At 38.3% G+C, this 19,947-nt stretch overlaps 1 long non-coding RNA gene across 1 annotated transcript in view; it reads left to right on the forward strand.

The window, feature by feature from the left end:
• LOC122462447 overlaps positions 1-19,947 on the forward strand; it is a 63,325-nt gene that overhangs the window by 26,253 nt on the left and 17,125 nt on the right. Inside the window, exon 4 of the long non-coding RNA XR_006284980.1 lies at positions 14,947-15,017. This is a non-coding gene — a long non-coding RNA (uncharacterized LOC122462447). The remainder of the gene's footprint in view (positions 1-14,946; positions 15,018-19,947) is intronic.

Consider the following 19,947-nt stretch of genomic DNA (forward strand, 5'->3'; position numbering starts at 1 on the left):
CAATAGGTGCTGGAACTAAGGGTGTTGGGGGTACTGCTGTACCCTCTGGCTTGAAGTGGTTTCCATTATATACAGGGTTTACAGTTTGGTTCTATGGCTGTCAGCACCCCCACTATAAAAATTGTTCCACCACCCTAAATGTATTACATAGATATAAGAGTATTATAACACAGTGCTCCATTCTGTGAGTACCCTCCAACCGTTTAAAGCATTAGACTCCAAATTCAGCCATAGATCCATGTAAGCACAGTGTACAGGAGACAAGGAATAAAAGTGTTGCTGCCTGTTAATACAGTTTGAAATCAGATCATGTTTGTCTCCTGTTTGCTTTTAAGATTTTTAAAATTTTTAATTTGATCTTTGGTTTTCCACTTTTCCAAATAAAAACATACAGTAGTAATTTGTTTTAAAAAAGAGGAATTGGGTGCAAAATTGGAATTATGTAGAATAATAAAGTATAGACAGGCTCACTATATTGTTCTCTAGAGCTCATGGTCTGGTGGGGATTTATACCATGTTTTAATTTAGAATAGGTACTGAGCTAGCCTTTAGTCAAACAGCCTCCTGGATGAGCTTGAATTTGTTGACCCACTTGGCATTCAAAGATGAAACAGCTGGGGATGATTATTAATATTATGGCAAAACCTGATATTTAAGTGTACTACTTATTACACCAAATAACCCCCACCTAACTCTGCTCCTCTGCCCAAATGAAAAATTTTCTCTTGTAGGTAAATTTGTACAAACACACTTTCTCTTACGTGAACGGATTGAAAAGCCTCTTATCATTTAGAAAAAGGATTAAACATTCCAAACTTGAAGATTGAATGAAATTAATTAATGAGATCTAATGAGTTTTTAAAACTTTTAAGTAAAACTGATTTGATCATGTGTGAACAAGTTTGTATAAGTAATTAGTCAATATGGTAAGATTTTATCTATAATTTTTATAGCCAAATTAAGGAGTAAAATAGACCTATAAAACCTTTGAAGCTCTACTTTAATTTGTTAGATAATACATGAGGCTGGTAGGCTCACCTATTAGGTTGCCCAATGTGATCCTGTTTTCAATTGCTTATGCTTTTGCCAGAGTTTAACCATTTGGACTGAAATCTTATTTTTTTCCTCTAAGTCTTGAGACCTTTTCTTTGAAATGCTCTAGTGCCCCATTCTTTGGACTAGGGTCTTGAAATTTGGTGTGGGTTTGCCTTTGTATCAGGGATGGATCTTTTGCTGTCCCTGTGAAAATCTGTCCAAATTTGTCCGAGTAATAAGCCTTTGAAAAATCATACTTTGCACATTATCGTTAGAGACTTGCTAGAGCTGAGCTACTAAAATCTTCAAAGATTCTGCCCTCACTAGGCATTCCTGAGATTCTTACAGATCCTAGTGCTGATCAGACTATATAGGCACCATTCCCACAGACTCTGCACATGTGTCAACCTCACAAAGTGACTGAGCATGCTCCAGCCCCGAACAACAGGAGCAGAGCTGGACTTTCCTTGTAATGGCTGTTCTGGGGTGGGGCCAGGCACGGGAACTGAGAACAGGGAGCCTATCTCTAGTTGGGAAAAGAGACTGGGACAAGGATTCCTGGTACGGGTGGAAGGAGACTGAGACTGGAGGGCGGGGGAGACTGGGACTGGGAGCCAGTGTGTGGGGGGATTTGGTATTAGCTGGACAAGGAGACCCAGACTGCGTATGGGGAGGGGGAGAGACTGGGAGTAGGGAAAGAGACGGGACTCAAACTGTAAACCTGGTTGGGGAGACTAGGACTGGCTGGGGAAGGAAAATGGGACTGGGATATGAAGCCTGAGGAATGGAGTCTAAGTCTGGGTAGGCAAGGAAAAGGGAACAAAAACAAGGTAACAGATGTGGAGAAGAGACAGGACAGGGCAGAAGAAGTCAAGCTTGGGGGAAATAGGCAGAAAGCTGTGCCCAATAGAAAACACTCGCCATCCAAAACTTGGAATGGAGCCCAGTATTACTGAGTCTCAGCATGCCTCTGCTGCCAGCAACTGCCTGTGAAACCTGCTGGTGAAGTGTGTGTCTCATCCTCTTCTAGTGCTGGTCCATGTTCAGGATGACAACCTACTGTTGCTATCAGTTACTCTGTTAGCACAAGTTGCAGAGGTCTGTATGCTGGATCTCAAGGTAGCAACCCTGTTGATGACCTATGTGGTTGTCAATACGATGCCACATTATGGTATCTTTTTGTTTGCTTTTTAAAAAAATCTAGAAATTACACACACAAAACTACAGTAAAAGAACATTAATGTTGCAAAGTCAAGCACTCAGAAGCCAGAAATGTGAGAATTCAGGTTGTGCTACCTTAATTCAGCTTCCTTGTGTCTATGTATAATGGTTTACTTACATGATCACATCCTATTTTTTTTCACAACACACATGCCTTCTTCAGTGCACAGATTGGACCTGCTCTGGGAATTGACTCAGTGCTTCGCAGTAAAAGGAGGCTGTTATCTGTCTGTAGCAGTGTTTCCTAAATGGTGGGTTCCCAACCCACCAGTGGGTCAAGGGAAAGGCCTGTCACTGCCCACCCATGTCACTCCCTGCCCTGCGCACAGGGAGTGACATGGGTGGGCAGCACTTTCTCCCTTTCCCCCATGATCTCACTTCCGCTGGGCCCAGGCAGTGGCAGTGCGGAGGAAGCAGCCAGAGCAAGCAAGTGGACGGTCAGCAGCCTGATAACAATCATGGCCCAGTCACAGGGGGAGGAGTGGCAGGCTGGAGGTAATGGTGGGTTCCCCAAAAAGACAAAATGCGGTTGTTGGGTTGCCCTAGTAAAGAGTTGGGAACCACTGGACAGTAGGAACCTCTTTCATTTCTTGCAAAATTTTGAAGGTGTGTAACGAATGGGATTGCAGGAAGAGAAAGGACAGTCTCATGGGTAAGGCAACTGAATCCTTCACTGACGAATTGCCTGTGTGACAATGTTTCTATGTGATGCTAAGCAAGTCACTTAAACCTAACCATTTTTGAATCCTTGACTTTTCAACCTTAATAATGTTCTTTTAATAGCTTTTTGTGTGTAATATTATGATGATCAAAATTTGTAGTCAGGCATAAGTTAAATATATGTCACCCAAAATAAGTCAGATTAGATTGATTTAGTGGAGACAATGACCGGAAAATACTTGACACGAAATGTAGCTCAACATGCTCTAGCTGCTTATCTTATCATTTAAATTTAGAAAGTATGCAGTAGAAAATATGGTTCATAATGAATATTCTTTCGTTAAGTTATGTACTTTGGAAATGTATTAATTTTCCAGTACATTGGACCTGCCAGTACATTTTTGTAATATAAAATATATTTCCTCTTTCCAGTAATGTTTTTTTCCAAGCTGTTTTAATTTTTTTAATTCAAGAAATAAAAACATGAACATGTAAAAAAAAAAAAAAAAAACCAATGAATTATAGCTTATATATACAGCACATTATTTTGCATTGTTGTCAAGTGATATTTCAGCTTGAATAACATAACCTGTGTATTGAGAAAACAGGATACAATTTTCTTTTTGGCCAGTTAGCCAGATAGGACACAGATTTTAGACACTTTTATAAAAAGTAACGTGCCCACAATTTTATGTTTAAAAACAGACATAGTTTATTACCTTCAAAATTGATGTTGTCTTTTAAATTGCATTACTCCTGGATGCAGAAGGAAACAAAACACTACTTAAGTAAATTAGATTATTCCTGGCTCACTGGGGACCTATAAGCTCTGGAATGACAGGTGTCTAGTTTTGCTGGCAATAGTTTACACAGCAAAAACAGGATTCCAAGTGATAAACATCAACAATGGACATCCTCAGGGTTTCAGAAATCTCTCTTCCCCATTGCTTTCCATCCTCTTTTTACAACTTTTTAGCCCCTTCCTTACTACTACAAAAACAATGTGGAACCAGTTCCCTCTGTGGATAAGGCAAAACTGTTGTTTCCTCCAATATCTTAATTTAAAAAATAATTAAGACACTCATACTACATTTTATCTGATAAAATCATAATTAATCTCTTTTTAACAAAGTAATTTTAGTACCATTTTTTCCCCAAAGGGGATTGTAAAAGTCCGTGATTCTTCTCTACTCTTCTCTATTGCTTCTGTTGTTTAGTCAGTAAGGACTGCTGCTAGAGCCATGTGAATCTCGCCTTCAACCATGGTACTTTTCAAGTAATTTCTTTGTTGAAGAAACCAATCCAATTCCAGAGCTGTCCATTCAATGCCATTCCCAGTGCCCACCATGTGTTCATACAAAGGCATTATATCGGCTCTAGAGGTGCAATAACTCAGGTATACTTCTCAGGACCACTGATGATCCTGCAAATTTTGAGCTGTGGAATGTAGGAGGGAATTCTTTTTCATGAGTTCTTTTCCCTGTCCATGCTGAGAAATGTGGACATGCTGACATCAAAATGAAGGTGATTGGGGATTGTTTGGAGCTATCCATGGCAAGCTGATCATTCTGTGGAATAGTTAGGCCTTCAGTGACATCAGCTTATGTGTCTTAGAATGTAATACATAACATGATGGCCATTCAAAGGAGGTTCCAGGTCCATCTAAATTCTATATTTGGTTAGTTCTCAGGACAAAGGAATTTTCTGGGGGTTATAGTCCCGAGAGAGCAGGAAAGGAGCAAGGATATTTCTATTGAGGAGATCCTGGGAAGCAACAAGCTATGGTGGAGCGACCAAAAGAGTGTTTGGGAAGAAGTAAGTTTATACATAAATTCCAAGGCCAGAGGGGACTGTTGTGATCATCTAGTGGCATCATGTTTAACACAGGCCATTCAATATCCACCCAAATAATTCCTTTTGAACTACAATGATCCAATCTTGATTTAAAAATTGCCAGTGATGGAGAATCCACCATGACTCTTAGCAAATTGTTCCAATGGTTAATTACCCTGTTAAAAATTTACACCTTATCTCCACTCTGAATTTGTCTTGTTTCAATTTCCAGCCATATATGTTTGCTAGATTAAAGAGCCCAATTTTTTGTTCCCCAAGTAGGTACTTACAGCCTGTAATCAATTCACCCATTAACCTTCTCTTTAAGCTAAATAGCTAGAGCTCCTTGAGTCTATTACTGTCTGGCATGTTTTCTAATCCTTAAATCATTCTTGTGGCTCTTCTCTGAACCCTCTCCATTTTATCATTATCCTTCCTGAATTGTGGACACCAGGACTGAAAGTGTATTCCAGTAGCAGTTGCATCAATGCCAAATACAGAGGTAAAATAACTATTTTATTCCTACTCCATCTTCCCAATTTATGCATCCAAGGATTGCATTAGCTCTTTGGCCACAGTGTCACATTGGGAGCTCATGTTCAGCTTTTTTTTTCCCCCAGAGTCACTGCTTCACAAGATAGACTCCTGCATCTTGTAAATATGACCTATGTTATTTGTTCCAAGATATATACATTTAGCCCTATTAAAATGCATATTGTTCACTTGCACCCAGCCTTCCAAGTGATCAAAATCTTTCTGTTATCAGTGACCTGTCTTCTTCAATATTTACAACTTCCCCAATCTTTGTGTATGCTGCAAACTTTGTCAGGGATGATTTTGTTTTCTTCCAGGTCATTGATAAAAATGTTAAATAGAATATCACCAAGAACTAATCTGGGGCCCCATTAGAAACATGCCTGATCTGTGATGATTCCGCATTCAGAGTTACGTTTTGAGTCATATAAGTTAACCAGTTTTAAATCTATTTAATGTGTGTCATGTTAATTTTGTATTGTTCTAGTTTTTTAATCAAAATGTTGTCTGGTACCAAGTCAAATGCCTTACAAAAGTCTAAGTATATTACACCAACGCTATTACCTTTATCAGCCAAAACTGTAATATAATTAAAAAAAAGATATCAAGTTAGTTTGACAGGATGTATTTTCTATAAACCCTTGTTGATTGGCATTAATTACATTACCCTCCTTTAATTCTTGAGTCTCTTATCAGCTCCTCCATTATCTTGCCTGAGATCGATGTCAGACTGATAAGCCTATAATTTGCTGGTCATCCCCCTTGCCCTTTTAAAATATTGGCGCATCCTCAGCTTTCTTCCAGTCTTCTGGAACTTTCCCAGTGTTTCAAGACTTATTGAAAAGCAACACTAATAGCCCAGTGAACTCTTCAGCAAGCTCATTTAAAATGCCCTGATGCAAGTTAACCAAGCCTGCTAATTTAAAAATTTCTAACTTTAGTAACTTCTGTTTAACATCCTCTGGAGTTACTATTGGAACGAAAAATGTCATCATCATATGATATGACTACATCTTTTTTTCCCAACTACAACACAGAAACATTTTTGAATGCTTCTGCATTATTTCTGCTAATTCTACCATTTCTGTCTAGTAATGGATCAATATAATTTAGTGTTCTTTTTGTTCCTAATACACTTTAAAAACTCTTTATTTCCCTAACTCTGCTTGCCATATATTTCTCATTGTGTTCCTTTGCTTCCCTTATCAGTTTTCTACAAGTCCTAGCTTATGATTTCTTTTCATTACTATAAACTTCCCCTTTCTTCCTTTTGTAACATATTGGGTTTTTTTTATTTTTATTTCTGCCTTCACTTCCCCTCTAAGCCAGGTTAATTTTCTTAACCAGTATGGCCTTCTTTCTTGATTTTGGATTTTGGGGCATCTATAAGTGTTCTTAAATAATTCCCAATTATTGTTCACATTTTTCTGTTTAAATTCTGCCTATCAGATGAGGGAGTGTTGTGTCCAGTTCTGAGTGCCACATTTCAGAAAGATGTGGACAAATAGGAGACAGTCCAGAGAAGAGCAACAAAAATTATTAGAAGTCTAAAAAATATGAGCTATGAGGAAAGAATGAAAAAATTGGATTTGTTTAGTCTGGAGAAGAGATGACTGAGAGGGGACAATTTTCAAGTACATACGAGGTTGTTACAAGGAGGCGGAGACAAATTGTTCTCCGTAACCGCTGAGGATAGGACAAAAAGCAATGGGCTTAAATTGCAGCAAGGATGGTTTAGGTTGGACATTAGGAAAAACTTCCTAACTGTCAGGGTGGTTAAGCACTGGAATAAATTGCCTAGGGAGGTTGTAGAATCTCCATCACTGGCGATTTTTAAGAGCAGGTTAGACAAACGCCTCTCAAGGATGGTCTAGATAATATTGCCATGAGTGCAGGGGACTGGACTAGATGACTTCTTGAGGTTCCTTCCAGTCCTATGATTCTATGATTTGGCTCATGATAGTTTGCAGCTTTCTGATAGTGGCTCTTTTGAAGCACCAAAGATTACCAGTTTGCACATTACAAATTGCCACTAATTTTTAGTTCTGTGATCAATTCCTCTTTGTCGAGACAAGATCTTACATAGAATCCCCTGTGTTGGATTCAACACTTTGAGTTAGGAAATTGTCATCAATAATAATTAGAAATTCTGAGAATGTTTAGTACTGGCAGCTTGATACCTCCTGCATTTATTACTCAAATTGATGTTCTCCCATGATCACACAGCTTTTTTTTACTACACATTACAGGTGTTTAAGGAGATAGTCATCCTGTTCCCTAGTGTGATTTGGTTGTAGACACCAAACTAGTACCCCATCTTGTGCTTTATTTGTTAGGGCATTGATCCATGAGCATTCAAGATAATTTTCTTCTGACTTGTCAGTAACTTAGAAACAGGTAATGCCAATTTTGACAGAGTGGCCCCATCCTTCTGTCCACTCACTACTTCCTAAATAGATTGCCTTGTTAAAAATAAATGGTTATTATGTGAATTATCCCACCAGGTTTCAATAGTACCAACTAGATCTCATTTATGCTCCTAAATGAGCAAAGCCAATTCTTCTTGTTTGTTATCCAGGCTTCTCGCACTGGGGCATAGCCAATTTAAAGAATTTCTTCTCTTCATGTCCTTTGGCTTTCTCTAGGGAGGATGGAAACCAGAAAGGGCAGGAGCTTTTGGTCTCCCTGTAAATAGCGCTTTGAGAAGGATATTGTGAAAGGATCATAGGACAAAGGCCCAGGGTATGTCTACATAGCAGCTGGGAGGGTGCTTCCTAGGACAGTTAGACAGACATGCTAGCTTGATTCAAGCTAATGCACTAAAACTAGCGGTGTGGCCACTGTGGCACAGACAGCAGCTCAGGCTAGCCGCCCTAGTACAGTGCTGCCCAATCCCCTGGGTAGGTACTCAGACAGCTAGTCTAAACTACCACCAATGCTGCCGTATCCATGCAGCTATTTTTATAATGCTAACTTCAGTAGAGTTAAGACATGTCTGTCTGCCAGTCCTGGGAAACACCTTTCCAGCTGCTGTGCAGACAGGAGTTAGCAACAGGAAGGGTTTCTGGAATACACCAAGGAGAGAGAGTTCAGGAAGTAGTTCTGGAGAAGGAGAAACAAGGTGAGTTGGTGATCTGACCTGATGCTTTCTGCACTGTCAAAGGCCCCAAGACTGGAGTTAAGAGGATTTGAGCTGCTCTCTGACACTGAGAGAACTACAAGGGGCATTGCTCTCATACCTCAGAGAGGGAAGAAGAGCTGAAGGTTTAAATTGACACTGGAGGGAGGGGTGTTATTCAGGGATGAAGACTAGGTGAAGATTTTGGACTTTTATATGAACTTTTATTATCTAAGAAGAAGGAGTTTTGGGTTAGCTGGAGGGCTAAATTATCTAACAAGCAAATGAGGCAGCACTACACTGCTACAGATGACTCTCGTATTCTTTCCCATCAGGCTTCTATTTTCATTAGAAGGGAAGATATAGACATCTGGGAAATCATACCATCGTGGTCATAGGCATAATAGATCTTTTTGCTTCTGATCTTTCATCCACAATATATTATATTTAAAAATAGCAGTTTTAGAAGAATTTGAGAAGGAAACCTCACACCAGTTCTGACTTCCCCTTTCTCTACCAACTGGGGGCCATTTATTCTATTTTTCTTCTAATGTGGAATTTGACTACTTGGACCAAGACATCAAAAGAGTTATACTATCCACTCTGAATCCATTCCAAAACTTAATTCTACTTTTCCATCCATTTTCGGGGTACTTTTCAAAAGATATAATTAACATATCATATTGTTGAGAGGTGCTATGGAACAGGTACCAAAGACCTTTCTGGAGAGAAATTTTATTACTAGTAGTTAGTTTCCTGTTTGAAAAAAGGGAGCATGTACCTCTGAAAAATGACCTAGACCTAGACCTAGACCTCTGAAAAATGAACAAACAATTTAGAAAGATCAAGTTTTGTAGTGTTTGTTGATAGTATCATCCTCTCTTTAAATTCTTAGGATTTGTTCTGGGCTCCTGATATTTTGAATGTTTGTCTTCACAATTTGCAAAGCGAAAAGTCACAAGACAGCTTCTTCCCTTTTCAGTATACTGGGACCGAGCAGAGTAATTATTCCAGAATAAAGTGACTTTTATTCAGAAATTGTGTGTCCCATATGAGGATCTATTCCGAAATAGCTATTTGGGTCAATTTCCCTGTCTAAACAAGACCTAAGTCTCGGCTACTGATAGTCCTACTAGAACAGTATCCTCAAAGGTATCATTTCTATATTGTCCAATATTGCTTTCGTCACAGGCACGGATAATTTCAGTTTAGGTTAGGGAGTGCATCCACACCAGTTGGTGACCACAGCCTCAGGAAAACAGGGAAGGCTAGGTTGTAAATAAATCTTTTGGCACTCTCTCGTGAACGCTCCTTTGTCTGATCAGAGGCAAACTGATTCAGAGTCTCAGAGTAAACACTGTGGCATTTTATCATCTAAATCACAAAGGGAGTTTCAGGCCCTGTCTCTGCAGGATTTTCTCACTCGTGTCCCCAGTATAAATAACTCGCTTTTATGTAAAACTGGGAGTGCACCGGTATGGCTTATCCCAGTTTGAAATTGGGCTATGATGCACTGATACAAATGCAAAGCCCATTTTACACTGGTGCATTGCAATTAAACTGGGGTTTGCACCCATGTAGGTATAACAGTGTTGCTACATTGCTGAATAATGTCAGTATAGAAACAGCCTCAGTTTTCCACTATTCTAGGAGGCCTCTCATCTTCGGGAATGGTGCATCCCAAACTAAATACAGTGTTTCCATTATTGATGCACTAGATAGTGTAAAAAATATGCACACCAACAAACCTGGGTCAGCATGAGTGATCACTCATGGTAGTAAATTCGGTTGATGTTATATGGTGTAATTCCTACAGATGTCTTTGCTACCAATCTCAACACCAGGATGCAAATTTAGAGGAGAGCCTAAATTACTCAGGTGGTTCTTCTAGTTTTGAGAGTTCATTCTTGATCTTCTCTTGATCTTGATCTTTATGAGATCATAAATTACTCAATTAATCTAGATGCAGTCTAAATTGATCTAATTTAAACATATTATATAATGCACTCCAGAAGTTGGGATATAGACAAATTCACTTAATCAAACGGTGTCCAGTCTTATTGTTCTGAAGTTCTGCTCATAATTTTATAATAGACCTGATATCTATGTCCCTACATTTTTCAGTTGGTCACTGTGCTATATTCTACAACTCAGACTTTCTCTGCAATTCTTATGTCAAACAGTGCTGTAACACAGTACATGCCACATGTATTTTTGTCATACCAACGTTTTTATGTAGATCTTTAGGGCCAGGAGGTTTCAGTTTTGCTGCCTGTTCTCCCTTGTCTTGAAGATGTGGACTCTTGCTAATGTCTGTATTTCATTCATACTGTTTAGTTTATTGTTTGTGAGCAATAATATGAACCATCTTTACATAATTTTGATTCTTATACTTACTAAAAATGACAGAGGTGATATATGTTTTGCCAACAAGAATATATATACATTTCGTTAAGATTAAAAGAGATCTTCTATGTACTGCAAGAGTCTGAATACTCTTTCTAGTTTTAAGAGTAATTACAAGCCTGTCACAAAACAAGTGGAGATATAGTAATGTACTGAGTGCATCTGCAGAAATTTCAGCAAGATGAGAAGCTGCTTGTGTTTCCTACAGTGTTACAGATGCCTCAAAAAAATTCCATTCACAAGCTGGCCATTAATCTTGCTTCAGGGGAATAGTCTATAGATATATTTTTGAATATTTGTAAATATATCTATTTAAAATAGATTTTTTTCCCTGCAATTATATTGTATTATTTAACTGGGAGTTAAATTGTAAAGTATGCTAAACCAAAGGACTAGGGTTTAATTTCTTGACTTGGTCAAGAATAGCTACTACAGAGAGAGGTAAGTTTCCAGATTTCAACATTCCAGGAATGGCTGTCTAGTAAAAAGGAATGGAAAATCTTGACAAAGGGTATTTCAGGGACTAGGCCATTGAGATGAGATCCAAAGTCATTACATGTATGCAGTATTGTTGTTGTAGCCCTATTGGGCCCAGGATTTAGAGAGAGAAGGTGGATGAGGTAATATCTTTTATTGGACCACCTTCTGTTGGTGAGAGAGAGAGAGGAGCTTTCGAGCTTACAGAGAGCCCTTCAGATCTGGAATTGTCTGCATAAGCTTTAAAGCTTCTCTTTCTCACCAACAGAAGTTGGTCCAATAAAAGATTCTACTTCACCCACCTTGTCTCTCAAGACTCATTACAATTTCATTGGGAAATCTCCAGTCATTGAAATTCCAGATAATCTTGTACTTAAGCCTTTTTCTCTCAGCTCATCATTTATGCAGTTTAGGGTGACATAAAATTTTATCTTAATGTCTGAAATACTGTCTTTTATTAAACAAATTATTTTGCAATATTTCAATCTTCATTAAAAATAAAAATGCAAACCAAGTTGCTATTCTTCACTTGATATATTTTAGCAGGATTGTTACTTGCTGAGAATTATTTATAGTGCTTTACACATTTTTATAAACAGCATCCTTCTGCTTTCTTTCTTTCTTTCTTTCTTTTTCTTTCTTCCTCTATAATCCGTAGCCCTAGTGAGGGACTCTGCTGTGGTAGGTGTTGCACAAATACAGACCATGATGTCATGGTTGTTTTTCTGGTAGAAGCATAATATGATATGTCTTTTTAAAGCAATTCATATTTTATGAGCTGCTTTTAAATATTTTCAGATGAAGAGTCACAGTTATTAGTTAGCTCTGTTATAAATAATCTGATGTAACTGGATTCTTTATCTTCCAGATACTTTCTCACTTGATGGCAAAACTTCACTAAAACAAATGGAATAGCCGTTAATCATTTCTTTTTCTTTGCAGTATTTTTTGGGTAATACTTTAGATCTCTGGGTTTTTTTCTGTTAACATTTACAAAACTTCTTAAGACATTTTTCTGATGTTTCTTTTTTATTTAATATAATATTGCCCATATTATGATTAATGCTAAATATACATATGCTAAAAACTTTAAAGGGATGGAATTGTAAATGAGTTAATCTATAATTTTTTTCTATATGCAAACTAAAAACTTTTAGAAAATAATATTCTAGCAATAATTATATTTCCAATGTTACTAAAATTTTTAAAATAATCATCTAAAACAATTGCCAAGAATATTTGCTCTCTCTTTGCCAGCTATACATTAAGCTGTTTGTGTTTGAATTGTTCTGTTAAAAACATGTTTTAAATGACTACTTTATTTCTATATACAGTACTTGATATAGCTCCACCACTATTAGCCTAAAAAATGCAGTGTGATCCTTGTGGCAGCTGGTGATACTCTAATGTTTTTGGATAGTGACCTAAAAGGAAAAGGGGTGTATCTCCTTTCAATGTGCATGTGTAACTCCAATTAGTGTTCATAGATGTCATGTGCTCACGTTGAGAGGAAAATATATCCCTGAAATATGTAACTATTTATATTTATGATTAGTAAATGTACCTTACTGTGCTGTATATTTTTAAGTATAAGTGTCAGTCATCAGTGACAAGTATGCATTCTTATTTTATCAAATGAAATAAATATTGTAAGAAAATTATATGCTTTGGTATCTTTATATTCTTGTTCAGAGAGATGCTGACACATGGTGTGATCATTCTGGCATTTTCTAGAGCAAATCCTGAACCAGTGGAATTAGCATGTTCTACGGTATATTTGCTGAGAGAATTTCCATAGACATCAAGGAAAGTCTTATTTGATTAAGGATTACAGAATAGGATTATATGCATGGTCCACTGAAAAACAAAGTAGTATTACAGACTGTTAGAGAACTATATTTAAGAACAGTTTGAATATAAATCACAGTCAGTTCTTTGATAAGCTTTAGAGATATTTAACCAATTTACTATTTTTTTTATTCACATACCATCCTTCTCCTCCTCCTTCACTTTTCTGTCATAAAAGAATGATGTGCCATATCCTGAGAAAATTCTAGCTGGTTAGGATTTACAGCAGCCTGCCTGTCCAGCAACATAAGTTAGTGGAAACATATCACCCTTTTACTGCTGTCTTCCAGGCTCCCCACTGCACAGCCCCTCCAGTTTAACTGGTTAATGGTCACTTCTCTGATTTTTCAAAATTCTGCACAAAATTGGTCCTAACTGCTTGCAGGAGTCTCTCTCTCTCTTTCTCTTCGTGCAATCCTGTTCTCCCATGACAGCTATGTTACATTAGAACATTGAAACTGTTGACCACTAGAGGAATGCTCATGACTGTAGGAGACAACTTTTTCAAGAGCTGGACCAAGGCTATGAAACTTAGTCCTCATTATTATTTCAGTAATACTGCCATACTCAAAGCGAAATGCAAAACCCGCTTCTTCACCCAAGTTTTTCTGAGAGGTGATTGTCATTTTTACTCATGGGATGTGCTCAGATTCTCCGAGGTCCATGTAGGAACATAGATATAAAGAAACAAAACAAGATCCAGGATCCTGACCAACATACAGTACCACTTTTCTAGCAAGGTCAGCAAATTTTATTTCCAAACAGCAGCAGTTAGTATCAGGTCAAATGTTTGTTTGTTTGTTAGTATCTAATTGTCCTTGTAGCTCAATCAGTTTCACCAGCTGTCCTAAATTCCTGAGAATGGGGTACATTTACCCTCAGTAGTCTCCATAAAGCAAACCACCAGCACAGGAATATCTTCTCAAATTTTCAATATACGTGTAACAAACACTATTTAAGTATTTCCAGTGCAAACAAAATCTGGAACTGAGACTTGACTTGTGAAATAATATAACAACAGTAAATCAATTTACAGTTAAGTCATCTGAATTTAACTGTATTCAAGGTCCAGGTCTAAGCTGCCACTTAAATGGTAAAGCCGCGATTTTTTCCCTCGGTGTTTTACTGTTTGCTTTAAGTATGACTGCTTGGGTTTGACAGTTTAGCACAGATAAGAGAGATAAGCATTCTGTGATCCTTTCATAATAACAACATTAAGTCTTCCTAGTTGTTCCACTTAGGGAATAAACTGCCAAATGTGTCTAATACATTGGCCCCAATAAAAGATAAAGATAAAATTGAATCTCATTTTTGGTAATTTGAAATTCTATTAATGATTTCTTATGGATCATTTACTATGACACCTGGATGCTAGACATGCACTAACAGCAATGATCACATTAAATTGCCCAACAGCACAAATAGGTCCCTTCCATTTGCACCTCACCTACTGTAAGAAAATCATGTCCTGCAAATTCTTGTCTGTTAGGATTTTTCTTATATTGTGCTCTTGAAAGTCGGTAAACCTCAATTTCCTGGACCTAAGAGGAGTGTGAAGTGCAGTAGAGTCCTTCAGAATCTGCTGTGCTATAGCACTATATTATACAATTTCAGATAGAACACATTTGTTTACATTAACAAAGAAGCTACAGTGTCCCTTACCTAAGGATGGAAACCCATCTAGATTTGGATCTGAGCTTTCAAAGGGCCTGCTCTTGCAATGTAATGCACCTTACATCCCCACTGGAGTCAGTGGGCGTTGAGGATGTTCATCATCTTGCAGGACTAGCCCTGATGCAATATTTCTTTTACAGGAAGAGATCACTAAAAGTTGGTGGTATCACTACATATGAGTCTTCCTCAGTGATTTCTGAATCATGAACTGGTATGTCATTCTTTCCCTCAATTGTTTTTGAATCTGTATGTGTTTGAGGAATTGTGGGAGAGAAATAGTGTGGTAGGGTTGGGATAATCCAATATATCTGTTTGTTAATGTTGGCAGAAGCGATTAGGCTTCAACATACACACATAGAGAAGACTGTCGTCAATGAATGCATTATTCTTTTTTATGGTAACTTCACCCCCTATATTTTTATGCAGCACTGGATTTTTTTGTTTTGTTTTTACAAAATGTTTCCTAGGCTCCTCAAGCTTCTTGGGCCCCCGACAGCCTGCCAGGGACGGGGCCTGGCAGTCCTGAGAGCCCCAGTTCCAGGGCAGCCTGAGTGGCAGGTTGCCCTGAAGCTGGGGATCCAGGGGATCTAGGCAGCCAAGAAACTTGAGAGCTGGGGCTTCCAAGCTCTTATCTCAGTTTTTTACTGCCTAAAGAAATCTTTCTCTCATGAGGGCAACATCCCCTTGTTAGACAATGCAGACAAAAATTGATAATTCTCTGCATAGGTGTCTCAGAGTCCGATATCCTGAGCTCATTACTAATCTAGGTTAAGGAGCTCTCCTCTGAGTTGAAATCTTAGGAATATTTTAAAAATATATCACTCCTTCATTTTCTGTTCTTTTTTTTCCTATGAGGCAGCTATTGAATTCCTCAAAATATTTTCCAGGATAATTACAAGCAGTGGTTTTTAACATAACACGATTTTCCAGCCAACCACAGACTTTTTGCTCAGGCCCCTAGGCGAGAAATTTATCAAAGAGCTTGTCTACACAGTGATTAAGTGTGCAGCAAGCTCTGGTGTGAATCATCGCTGTAGCCTGTCATATACTAATAGGTCATGTGGATCCTGTTGCAGCACATACAAAGTTCCGCTTTGACTCTGCACTCTAAAGACAAATCCAAAGTATCTTTTTAACCACATCCATCAGGATATAGCTGAGAACCAGTCCATCCTTCAACTTCAAAGAAAGAGAAAGCATGAGATTTCCAACCCTTTGGCTGGCAATAGAGAGAATTCTGGAAAGTACATATCCACTTACAAAATATACTGGTGCCAAAGAGGGAGAATACCAATACCAGAAGAATTTTCAAAGACCCTGGTCCAAAACCACATCAGCTTCTTAGGACCCTAAAGGAAACTTTAATGATTTATGTATTCTCCAAAAGTAAGTTCATCCTAAGAGAGAATTGCCCCATTTTGGCAGAAGTGGAAAGTAAATAACTTCAGGTCAGAATGGGAGATCAGTTATTTCATTTCATTCATTCAGCTATTGCATTGAATCCTGTCCTCAACTAGTTACTTCTCCATTCCTCAAGAACCCAGAAGAGGAGAAGGTTCTCCTGGAAATGATTCAACACTTTCTGTTCACATATTTCTGTCCAGTACAGAGCATAGTATGGGTCAACACATTTATTGGGCACAAGAAGTTCAAAATCAAGTTATTCAGAGTAAATGAGAGAAGCAGTGGAACCATAGCTTCCACTGATCTGAATTATACAAATTTCCATGTCAACATTTTCAGCAGTGATCAAAAGTATTTGCATCTTTGGTGAACATCTTCCATTTCCAAACTGATGCTACACTACCTTGTACTTTGACTTAGCCAGTTCTCTGCAAGTCCTCATGAAGGTGGTGTTTGTAACAACTATATCATTTTCAAGAGAAGAAAATTTGGTCCCATCATACCTGAACAACTGGCTAACAACTGTCATCTCAGTATTAGACATCTAAATATTAGTGCCTCAAGAAACAATGATGGCCCCTCACTATTATTACTGTCCCTTTCAATATGTATTTATTATTACTATTAAAATGTGAGATCAAGGGGCTGATGATGGTAATTGGCTTTTTTGTAGGTCACCTTGTGTAACAATGTAAGACTTATGGCAATAGGAGTTTTCACTGAGTAAAGACGTTGGATCTTTATTGGCATCATACAATAAGTTGTATTGACTTGCGGCAACCAGTCTAAATCTGAGGACTTTGTGCTTGTTCTTTTTGTCTTAACTATTCCTGAAAGTTTCCTATGAATGTAACTGTTTCCATTTTAATTTGCCCATTTAACCCATATTTTGATTTTTTGGCACTTCTGATCTGATTAAATGCACCTAAAACAATATTTTAAAACAAACAGATTTAAATCATTTCACTGGCTTCAAGCAGTTCTGGCTGCTGCTAATTTGTTTCTTCCAGTTTGCAAGAAACAACCCAGAAATGTCAGGAACACTAAAAGCAAAGAATTAGTAATCAAAATTTTGAGTTAATTTTTTTGTTGGGTAGTTTATTTTCCTTTTGGCTATTGACATGGACAGCACTAAATCCTTACCACATAGGAAAAATCAATTTAGACTGAAGATGGAAAATATTATCCTGCAGTTGAATCTGACTCAAAATACAGATTTCCTTTGGCATTTAAAATGATTGTGTATGGAATGGAAAGCTTTTTCTGCAAAACCATTACACAAGAATACAGACAGACAAGTCTCTTCTGTTCCTGCCCCTCCCCAAATATTTTCAGTGTCCCCCAACATCCTAATTGTTGAACTGTCCCAGTATTGACTCTTCTCAACAGGTAATGCCATGAATATAATTAGGTTACAACATTCATTTGTATTTCTTTTTTACAAATATTCTTTACAATCTCTCATTACTTTTTGTAGTATGTTGAAAACAATGTTTTTCTTCTAAGCAATATATACATTAAATTTTGTTTTAGCTTTCTTCTGGGCCTTAAATTTTCTCACAGTAACCAAACCTAATTCATTTCTGTATAGTTTAAAAGAAAGGCTTCTAACTTTGAGCAAACTTTTTATCATTCTAACTTGATGCCATGAAGAAATGTAAGGTGGGTTTTGGAGATTGGGTGGTCTGAAAACTAGCTGGGTCCATCAGTCATTGCATCTCTGCAGAGGGATGACATAGGAGTTGTTGGGGCTTCTGTAGCCTCTACACTGCAATAACAACCCCAGAGCAACTTGCAGGGGAGTCCAACACCTCCCAAGGTCTCCCTGCATGTCCTGGTTATTTGAGCTGTGTGCTGGCTGTTTATAGTTACACAAAATTAACTGTGCAAAAAGGATAGTAGGGCAGAAGTCTAAAGGAAATCTGGTGTGGCTTGTTTGTGGTGGTGGTGAGTTTCAGGAAGAGGGTGCTAGAAGGCTGGCATCCTTACTGCAGCAGTATTAATTCTGTGGTGTGTTGTCTGTGGTGCACGATGGGTATACTAATGGTGAGGTGCGTCCCCCTGGGCAGAGGAGAAAAGGGTATGTGCTCTTAGGTGCTTTGCCTTTTAATGTCGTGGCTTTGTGTTAGGTATATTTTTGTATAGACCGACCATAACTCACACGCAATCCAAATTGTGTATTACAGACAGAGCTGGTTGCACCACCTTTGGCCCACTAACTACTTCCTTTTCTGATCAAGAGTTTGACAATTAACATCACTTTAAAACTGGGGTAGACCTGTCATAACTACATTTTAAGGCTTGTACAGGTAGTTTAAATACTGTGAGGATGCTTTCTTTCTCTTAAAAGTGGGGATGAACACACCATGGCATCTTAGCGTAACTGGACACCCCAGGCAGCAAATAGCAGTACTCAAAGTTCAACTTGAAGCTCTACTGTTTTGGACAGGCATAGAAACCCAGGAACCATAGCCCACTTTAAGATTGGCTCACCTCTCTTAAGGGACTCTGCATTATAGAAACTGCAGTTCTGCCATGCTATTGGTAGCTGCCATTTTGGATTTGCTCCTCTGTTTATGGACCTTGAAACATAAGCCTAATAACATTGGTGTAGGGAATTCTTTCTTTATATGGGTATATTGGAGGCATGAGAGATTGTTTTATGCTAGATGAGGGAGGTGTTGCCAAATCTCTGAGTTCCACAGGAATAGTGCCAAAAATATTTGGCTTCTGAATCAGAATTAGGGCCTATGGGAGTGGATTTGGAGAAGCCTTATGAATGCTGCATGGTGAAAAAGGCATAATTAAATTTTGTGCTGACTAAACCTCTTTTGTTTGGAATCAAAAGAAATTTGTGGAAGCACTTTTTTATTGTTTAGTAAAGATATGAAGTTAAGTCATTCTTATTCCGAACAGAAACTAAATTAGGCTTTAATTTTACCATCTCTAGCATATAAATAGTTTTGGGACATGTCTCATGGAAAGGAGAACTCAGATTCTCTGTCAGGGTTAGATCCACAGATCCGATTCCTCAGCATGGGTCTGTAGCTGTAGGGAGCTGAATCAAAGCTGATGGGATGGCTGATGAGGGACTGGCCTCCACCTTCTGGAGACTCCCTCAGTTTGATTCTGCCTCCTGTAATTATTGTCAGGGCGGTGGAATCCAGCATCTACTGCAAGAGAGAATTAAAAACAAACCCCCAAGCCCCTCAATGCTGAAGAGGTGGTTTGTCTCCTGCCTGAAATTACCACAGCACCCTCTCCCTCCCCCACTGCTTAGGTGATGGGCTAGGAGGATGGTGGAGAAAGGTCCAAACAGGGGACAAAAGCTGTCTGCCTCCTGTTCTGTATCCGTGCCAGAGACACAAGGACATGCTTGTGCCTTTTGCACTCCAGTTGTCTCATCTGCCAAGTCAGAAAGGTTTCACTTTGGCTGCATTACCCTGACCCAAGAGTTCATTCCCTAGGAGTTAAGAAGAAAACAAAGAAAGAAGATGCGGGACCGCTAAACAATGAGAATGGAGTGGAGGTTAAGGATAATCTAGGCATGGCCCAATATCTAAACAAATACTTTGCCTCAGTCTTTCATGAGGCTAATGAGGATCTTAGGGATAATGATAGCATGACAAATGGGAATGAGGATATGGAGGTAGATATTACCAGATCCGAGGTAGAAGCGAAACTCGAACTGTTTAATGGGATTAAATCGGAGGGCCCAGATAATCTTCATCCAAGAA

The sequence above is a fragment of the Chelonia mydas genome, chromosome 11 (assembly GCF_015237465.2).
Source record: "Chelonia mydas isolate rCheMyd1 chromosome 11, rCheMyd1.pri.v2, whole genome shotgun sequence".
NCBI classification, from domain to species: Eukaryota; Metazoa; Chordata; order Testudines; family Cheloniidae; genus Chelonia; species Chelonia mydas.